This window comes from Dermacentor andersoni, chromosome 6, assembly GCF_023375885.2.
Source record: "Dermacentor andersoni chromosome 6, qqDerAnde1_hic_scaffold, whole genome shotgun sequence".
Lineage (NCBI taxonomy): Eukaryota > Metazoa > Arthropoda > Arachnida > Ixodida > Ixodidae > Dermacentor > Dermacentor andersoni.
The window spans coordinates 107,705,818-107,713,592 of NC_092819.1; positions in this window are offsets into that span (position 1 = coordinate 107,705,818).

Genomic DNA, 7,775 nt, shown 5'->3' on the forward strand with positions numbered 1-7,775 from the left:
GCTCTCGTAGTATAGCCCTCTGGGCCGTTTCCTTTTTTTCTTACGAAAGTAGTCCTATTAGGGTTATTATAATTACACGAAGGTATTTCGCCCTCGTCAGCAGCAGTCCTTGAGATAGTTATTCTGGCGGCTAGCTTTCCACGCTATGCGTGCCGGCCGCGCACCTGGTTAAGCTGTTCCTAGACGCTAGAGTTATACTATGTCTGCGCAACCTTGAGCGATCGGAAAGCGCGTTTTCCCCTCTTGGCCGGCGGAGAGGGGAGGCTTTGTGTCCGGCCGGCAGAGCCCTCCCCATCTCAGTAAGGTGCCTGGTGGTGGTCCCGTGCAGACGATGCCCTTTCGGTGAGCGCATATTTCCCCCTCATCTTTTAAGAGGTTCAATACTTACAAGCATTTGTCTCGCAAACCATATTTATTTCAAGGAAATTTTCCACGTCTCAATAATTTGTCTAGTCGTATTCGAGTGCTGATTGACGTGTCATAGTTTGTTAACGAAGCTTTCCCTCAAGTCTAAATGTTTTAAGGCAGTTTGTCGTGTGCGTATCATGGCCACGCACGCTTATATCGCCTTCCGTTGCTCTACCACGGGTGCGCTTTAAAACCACGGCGCTGCAATATTGCTTTCCTTTCCTTCCTTCTCCGCCCTTAAACTGGCTCTCTTAACTACTACACGCAGAGGCAAAGCAACAGCACGCGCATGCGATCCCGTAGATGAGATGAATATATATATATATATATATATATATATATATATATATATATATATATATATATATATAGAGAGAGAGAGAGAGAGAGAGAGAGAGAGAGAGACAGAGAGAGAGAGAGAGAATTATCAGTCATAGCTCTCGTAGTATAGCCCTCTGGGCCGTTTCCTTTTTTTCTTTCGAAAGTAGTCCTATTAGGGTTATTATAATTACACGAAGGTATTTCGCCCTCGTCAGCAGCAGTCCTTGAGATAGTTATTCTGGCGGCTAGCTTCCCACGCTATGCGTGCCGCCCGCGCACCTGGTTAAGCTGTTCCTAGACGCTAGAGTTATACTATGTCTGCGCAACCTTGAGCGATCGGAAAGCGCGTTTTCACCTCTTGACCGGCGGAGAGGGGAAGCTTTGTGTCCGGCCCGCAGAGCCCTCCCCATCTCAGTAAGGTGCCTGGTGGTGGCCCCTGCAGACGATGCCCTCTCGGTGTGCGCATATTTCCCCCTCATCTTTTAAGAGGTTCAATACTTACAAGCATATGTCTCGCAAACCATATTTATTTCAAGGAAATTTTCCACGTCTCAATAATTTGTCTAGTCGTATTCGAGTGCTGATTGCCGTGTTATAGTTTGTTAACGAAGCTTTCCCTCAAGTCTAAATGTTTTAAGGCAGTTTGTCGTGTGCGTATCATGGCCACGCACGCTTATATCGTCTTCCGTTTCTCTACCACTGGTGCACTTTAAAACCACGGCGCTGCAATATTTCTTTCCTTTCCTTCCTTCTTCTCCGCCCTTAAACTGGCTCTCTTAACTACTACACGCAGAGACAAAGCAACAGCGCGCGCATGCGATCCCATAAATGAGATGAATATATATATATATATATATATATAGAGAGAGAGAGAGAGAGAATTATCAGTCATAGCTCTCGTAGTACAGCCCTCTGGGCCGTTTCCTTTTTTTCTTACGAAAGTAGTCCTATTAGGGTTATTATAATTACACGAAGGTATTTCGCCCTCGTCAGCAGCAGTCCTTGAGATAGTTATTCTGGCGGCTAGCTTTCCACGCTATGCGTGCCGGCCGCGCACCTGGTTAAGCTGTTCCTAGACGCTAGAGTTATACTATGTCTGCGCAACCTTGAGCGATCGGAAAGCGCGTTTTCACCTCTTGACCGGCGGAGAGGGGAGCCTTTGTGTCCGGCCCGCAGAGCCCTCCCCATCTCAGTAAGGTGCCTGGTGGTGGTCCCGTGCAGACGATGCCCTCTCGATGAGCGCATATTTCCGCCTCATCTTTTAAGAGGTTCAATACTTACAAGCATTTGTCTCGCAAACCATATTTATTTCAAGGAAATTTTCCACGTCTCAATAATTTGTCTAGTCGTATTCGAGTGCTGATTGCCGTGTTATAGTTTGTTAACGAAGCTTTCCCTCAAGTCTGAATGTTTTAAGGCAGTTTGTCGTGTGCGTATCATGGCCACGCAAGCTTATATCGCCTTCCGTTTCTCTACCACGGGTGCGCTTTAAAACCACGGCGCTGCAATATTGCTTTCCTTTCCTTCCTTCTTCTCCGCCCTTAAACTGGCTCTCTTAACTACTACACGCAGAGACAAAGCAACAGCACGCGGATGCGATCCCGTAGATGAGGTGAATATATATATATATATAGAGAGAGAGAGAGAGAGAATTATCAGTCATAGATCTCGTAGTATTGCCCTCTGGGCCGTTTCCTTTTTTTCTTACGAAAGTAGTCCTATTAGGGTTATTATAATTACACGAAGGTATTTCGCCCTCGTCAGCAGCAGTCCTTGAGATAGTTATTCTGGCGGCTAGCTTCCCACGCTATGCGTGCCGCCCGCGCACCTGGTTAAGCTGTTCCTAGACGCTAGAGTTATACTATGTCTGCGCAACCTTGAGCGATCGGAAAGCGCGTTTTCCCCTCTTGGCCGGCGGAGAGGGGAGGCTTTGTGTCCGGCCGGCAGAGCCCTCCCCATCTCAGTAAGGTGCCTGGTGGTGGTCCCGTGCAGACGATGCCCTTTCGGTGAGCGCATATTTCCCCCTCATCTTTTAAGAGGTTCAATACTTACAAGCATTTGTCTCGCAAACCATATTTATTTCAAGGAAATTTTCCACGTCTCAATAATTTGTCTAGTCGTATTCGAGTGCTGATTGACGTGTCATAGTTTGTTAACGAAGCTTTCCCTCAAGTCTAAATGTTTTAAGGCAGTTTGTCGTGTGCGTATCATGGCCACGCACGCTTATATCGCCTTCCGTTGCTCTACCACGGGTGCGCTTTAAAACCACGGCGCTGCAATATTGCTTTCCTTTCCTTACTTCTCCGCCATTAAACTGGCTCTCTTAACTACTACACGCAGAGACAAAGCAACAGCGCGCGCATGCGATCGCATAGATGAGATGAATATGTATATATATATATATATATATATATATATATATATATATACAGAGAGAGAGAGAGAGAGAGAATTATCAGTCATAGCTCTCGTGGTATAGCCCTCTGGGCCGTTTCCTTTTTTTCTTTCGAAAGTAGTCCTATTAGGGTTATTCTAATTACACGAAGGTATTTAGCCTTCGTCACCAGCAGTCCTTGACATAGTTATTCTGGCGGCTAGCTTCCCACGCTATGCGTGCCGCCCGCGCACCTGGTTAAGCTGTTCCTAGACGCTAGAGTTATACTATGTCTGCGCAACCTTGAGCGATCGGAAAGCGCGTTTTCCCCTCTTGGCCGTTGGAGAGGGGAGGCTTTGTGTCCGGCCCGCAGAGCCCTCCCCATCTCAGTAAGGTGCCTGGTGGTGGCCCCTGCAGACGATGCCCTCTCGGTGAGCGCATATTTCCCCCTCATCTTTTAAGAGGTTCAATACTTACAAGCATTTGTCTCGCAAACCATATTTATTTCAAGGAAATTTTCCACGTCTCAATAATTTGTCTAGTCGTATTCGAGTGCTGATTGCCGTGTTATTGTTTGTTAACGAAGCTTTCCCTCAAGTCTGAATGTTTTAAGGCAGTTTGTCGTGTGCGTATCATGGCCACGCACGCTTATATCGCCTTCCGTTTCTCTACCACGGGTGCGCTTTAAAACCACGGCGCTGCAATATTGCTTTCCTTTCCTTCCTTCTTCTCCGCCCTTAAACTGGCTCTCTTAACTACTACACGCAGAGACAAAGCAACAGCACGCGCATGCGATCCCGTAGATGAGATGAATATATATATATATATATATATATATATATATATATATATAGAGAGAGAGAGAGAGAGACAGAGAGAGAGAGAGAGAATTATCAGTCATAGCTCTCGTAGTATAGCCCTCTGGGCCGTTTCCTTTTTTTCTTTCGAAAGTAGTCCTATTAGGGTTATTATAATTACACGAAGGTATTTCGCCCTCGTCAGCAGCAGTCCTTGAGATAGTTATTCTGGCGGCTGGCTTCCCACGCTATGCGTGCCGCCCGCGCACCTGGTTAAGCTGTTCCTAGACGCTAGAGTTATACTATGTCTGCGCAACCTTGAGCGATCGGAAAGCGCGTTTTCACCTCTTGACCGGCGGAGAGGGGAAGCTTTGTGTCCGGCCCGCAGAGCCCTCCCCATCTCAGTAAGGTGCCTGGTGGTGGCCCCTGCAGACGATGCCGTCTCGGTGTGCGCATATTTCCCCCTCATCTTTTAAGAGGTTCAATACTTACAAGCATATGTCTCGCCAACCATATTTATTTCAAGGAAATTTTCCACGTCTCAATAATTTGTCTAGTCGTATTCGAGTGCTGATTGTGGTGTTATAGTTTGTTAACGAAGCTTTCCCTCAAGTCTAAATGTTTTAAGGCAGTGTGTCGTGTGCGTATCATGGCCACGCACGCTTATATCGTCTTCCGTTTCTCTACCACGGGTGCGCTTTAAAACCACGGCGCTGCAATATTTCTTTCCTTACCTTCCTTCTTCTCCGCCCTTACACTGGCTCTCTTAACTACGACACGCAGAGACAAAGCAACAGCGCGCGCATGCGATCCCATAGATGAGGTGAATATATATATATATATATATATATATATATATATATATATATATATATATATATATATATATATATATACAGAGAGAGAGAGAGAGAGCGAGAATTATCAGTCATAGCTCTCGTGGTATAGCCCCCTGGGCCGTTTCCTTTTTTTCTTTCGAAAGTAGTCCTATTAGGGTTATTCTAATTACACGAAGGTATTTAGCCTTCGTCAGCAGCAGTCCTTGACATAGTTATTCTGGCGGCTAGCTTCCCACGCTATGCGTGCCGCCCGCGCACCTGGTTAAGCTGTTCCTAGACACTAGAGTTATACTATGTCTGCGCAACCTTGAGCGATCGGAAAGCGCGTTTTCCCCTCTTGGCCGGCGGAGAGGGGAGGCTTTCTGTCCGGCCCGCAGAGCCCTCCCCATCTCAGTAAGGCGCCTGGTGGTGGCCCCTGCAGACGATGCCCTCTCGGTGAGCGCATATTTCCCCCTCATCTTTTAAGAGGTTCAATACTTACAAGCATTTGTGTCGCAAACCATATTTATTTCAAGGAAATTTACCACGTCTCAATAATGTGTCTAGTCGTATTCGAGTGCTGATAGCCGTGTTATAGTTTCTTAACGAAGCTTTCCCTGAAGTCTGAATGTTTTAAGGCAGTTTGTCGTGTGCGTATCATGGCCACGCACGCTTATGTTGCCTTCCGTTTCTCTACCACGGGTGTGCTTTAAAACCACGGCGCTGCAATATTGCTTTCCTTTCCTTCCTTCTTCTCCGCCCTTAAACTGGCTCTCTTAACTACTACACGCAGAGACAAAGCAACAGCGCGCGCATGCGATCCCATAGATGAGATGAATATATATATATATCTCTGTAAGGTGCCTTGTGGATGTCTCGTGCTGACGATGCCTTCTCGGTGAGCGCATATTTCCCCCCCTCATCTTTTAAGAGGTTCAATACATACAAGCATTTGTCTCGCAAACCAGATTTTTTTTTTCAAGGGAATTTTCCACGTCTCAGTAATTTCTCTCGTCGTATTCGAGTGCTGATTGCCGTGTTATAGTTTGTTAACGAAGCTTTCCCTCAAGTCTAAATATTTTAAGGCAGTTTGTCGTGTGCGTATCATGGCCACGCACGCTTATATCGCCTTCCGTTTCTCTACCACGGTTGCGCTTTAAAACCACGACGCTGCAAGTTTGCTTCAGAGACTATCCTTTCCTTCCCACTTCTTCGCCCTTAAACTGGCTCTCTCAACTACTACACGCAGAGACAAAGCAACAGCGCGCGCATTAGATCCCATAGATGAGATGAATATTTACAATTATTATTAGGGTTCTAATTATATTCGAGTGCTGATTGCCGTGCTATCGTTTGCTAACGAAACTTTCCCTCAAGTCTAAATATTTTAAGGCAGTTTGTCGTGTGCGTATCATGGCCACGCACGCTTATATCGCCTTCCGTTTCTCTACCACGGGATGGGCTTTAAAACCACGGCGCTGTAATTTTGCTTCAGAGACTTTCCTTTCCTCCCTTCTTCTCCGCCCTTAAACTGGCTCTCTTAACTACTACACACAGAACAAAGCAACAGCGCGCGCATTAGATCCCATAGATGAGATGAATATTTACAATTAGTATTAGGGTTATAATTATATTCGAGTGCTGATTGCTGTGCTATCGTTTGTTACCGAAGCTTTCCCTCAAGTCTAAATATTTTAAGGCAGTTTGTCGTGTGCGTATCATGGCTACGCACGCTTATATGTCATTCCGTTTCTCTACCACGGGTGCGCTTTAAAACCGCGGCGCTGCAGTTTTTGCTTTTCTTTTCTTTCTTCTTCTCCGCCCTTAAACTGGCTCTCTTAACTATACTACACGCAGAGACAAAGCAACAGCGCGCGCATGCGATCCCATAGATGAGATGAATATATATATATATATATATATATATATATATATATATATATATATAGAAAACTGTCAGTCATAGCTCTCGTAGTATAGCCCTCTGGGCCGTTTCCCTTTTTTTTTTTTCGAAAGTAGTCCTATTAGGGTTATTATAATTACACGAAGGTATTTCGCGCTCATCAGCAGCAGTCCTTGGTATAGTTATTCTGGCGGCTAGCTTCCCACGCTATGCGTGCCGCCATCGCACCTGGTTAAGCTTTTCCTAGACGCTAGAGTTATGCTTTGTCCGCGCAACCTTGAGCGATCGGAAAGCGCGTTTCCCCCTCTTGGCCGGCGGAGAAGGGAGGCTTCGTTCCGGCCGCGAAGCTCTCCACATCTCTGTAAGGTGCCTTGTGGATGTCTCGTGCTGACGATGCCTTCTCGGTGAGCGCATATTCCCCCCCCCCCCCCCCTCATCTTTTAAGAGGTTCAATACATACAAGCATTTGTCTCGCAAACCAGATTTTTTTTTTCAAGGGAATTTTCCACGTCTCAGTAATTTCTCTCGTCGTATTCGAGTGCTGATTGCCGTGTTATAGTTTGTTAACGAAGCTTTCCCTCAAGTCTAAATATTTTAAGGCAGTTTGTCGTGTGCGTATAATGGCCACGCACGCTTATATCGCCTTCCGTTTCTCTACCATGGTTGCGCTTTAAAACCACGACGCTGCAAGTTTGCTTCAGAGACTATCCTTTCCTTCCCACTTCTCCGCCCTTAAACTGGCTCTCTTAACTACTACACACATAACAAAGCAACAGCGCGCGCATTAGATCCCATAGATGAGATGAATATTTACAATTAGTATTAGGGTTATGATTATATTCGAGTGCTGATTGCTGTGCTATCGTTTGTTACCGAAGCTTTCACTCAAGTCTAAATATTTTAAGGCAGTTTGTCGTGTGCGTATCATGGCCACGCACGCTTATATCGCCTTCCGTTTCTCTACCACTGGTGCACTTTAAAACCACGGCGCTGCAATATTTCTTTCCTTTCCTTCCTTCTTCTCCGCCCTTAAACTGGCTCTCTTAACTACTACACGCAGAGACAAAGCAACAGCGCGCGCATGCGATCCCATAAATGAGATGAATATATATATATATATATATATATATAGAGAGAGAGAGAGAGAGAATTAT